Source organism: Triticum aestivum, unplaced genomic scaffold, assembly GCF_018294505.1.
Source record: "Triticum aestivum cultivar Chinese Spring unplaced genomic scaffold, IWGSC CS RefSeq v2.1 scaffold1149, whole genome shotgun sequence".
NCBI classification, from domain to species: Eukaryota; Viridiplantae; Streptophyta; class Magnoliopsida; order Poales; family Poaceae; genus Triticum; species Triticum aestivum.
The window spans coordinates 1-1568 of NW_025264223.1; the positions used below are offsets into that span (position 1 = coordinate 1).

The 1568-nt window shown below is 51.0% G+C and overlaps 1 long non-coding RNA gene across 1 annotated transcript; it reads right to left on the reverse strand.

Moving 5' to 3' along the window:
- Positions 1-68: 68 nt before the first annotated feature.
- Positions 69-905, reverse strand: LOC123177899 (uncharacterized). The gene is made up of 4 exons (XR_006489194.1): positions 821-905; positions 461-732; positions 288-368; positions 69-180 (listed from the first exon to the last, which is right to left on the reverse strand). It is a non-coding gene; the product is annotated as an uncharacterized lncRNA (long non-coding RNA).
- Between the last annotated feature and the right edge of the window lie 663 nt (positions 906-1568).

Here is a 1568-nt window from a genome sequence, read left to right on the forward strand (position 1 = left end):
CGTGCACATAGTTACCAGTACAAGCACTAATTATAACTATGGCATTCCTAAATGATTTTCATGTGTCGGACCAGAACCATGATCATCCATTTGAGTACCAGCATCAACATGCCTTTCATCATGTGAAGAATCTGTCATTGGAGTACCACCATCCTCTTGGGCCTGGGGTATTTCATTCACCTGCAAAGTGTTAATGCAACAGATTTTAGCATAGTGAAGTAAAACAGCGAACACACACTAAAGCAGAACTTGTTGCATAGAGGGGTTGAGTGTCGTGGTGTACATACCAGATCACCGCCATCCATCAGCTCATCTTGGTAGGCAAGAAGATCTTCGGGTACTTCCCATCCTAGCTTGCCATAAAACCCCTACAGTGCAATAAATGGTGAAATCGATGTGCAAACCATCAACAAGATCCATAATGCAATCAAAGCAAATCTATGTAAAAGATGAGCAATACCTGTACATGTTTGCTCAGAACAAAATTATTCTTGCAGCGCCTTTTAAGTTGAGCATTTTCCTTCAATAAACAATGGTATGATATGGAGTTTGATGGCCTTGTGTCATTCTCTCTAGCTTTTGCAACTACCACTGCTTTCTTTATAGCACCATCACCTATTGCTAGTCGCCCATGGGCATGCCACCACTGGAGGAGTACATGATTTCTGGATCGAGATCACGGTCCTTCCAATGTAGTGGATCTGCTGCTTTCAGAGCTGTGTAATAGGTGTTCTGAAACAATGAAGAATAACAATATCTCGCTATTAATTTCAGATTAACAACTTTTGAAGTTCGGAAGGCAGAGCAAACATGCATGAACCTTTTGAGGGGCACTGTACTACAAGACTGCGAGGGGCGCCGGTCGTCGGGGATGAAGGCGCCGCTAGAATGGCTGGAGGGCGCACGAGGGGTGGCTGGACGTCAACGGTGCAGCGTTGGCCGGCGACGGAGGCGACTGGCTGGACGGCGACGGGGCGACAGGGCGGCGGTCGATGGGGGGAGATGGCGCTGGAGGAGTGGGAGCAGCAGCGGTGTGGGGTCAACCGCCGGTTGTGTGGTGCGGCGGCACCGGACGGGAGGCGACGACCATAGGGGATTGGGAGGAGGGGGCGGCGGCCATGGGGGTTTGGAGGAGGGGCGGCGAGATGCAAAACAGGGGATGGGCACGCGTAGGAGTTGGTTTTAGGGATTTTGACCAGTCGTTCCTGACGTTGGGCCCATCCACGTCAGCGATGGGGGCACAACCGGCGCGAAAACCACTGGCGAGCGGAAAAATCGCGCGCCTTGCTCGCTCCTAGCCAAAATTCCACGTTCCTGAAGGCGGTGTACCGTCACGTACGTGCGCAAGATATTATTCCCGACGTGGATCGGCTCCCTTCACGTATATGGGCCACGTTCCTGAAGGCTTCTCGTATTCCTGAAGGTTAATATGCGGCCCTTCAGGATTGACTCGACCCATTCGCCTCGGTACGCCATTCACGTCACGAACGTCGCACGTTCCTGAAGGAGCACTTGCAACCTTCACGAATATTATAAACCGTCACGAAAAAGTCTGTTTGGGGTAGTGC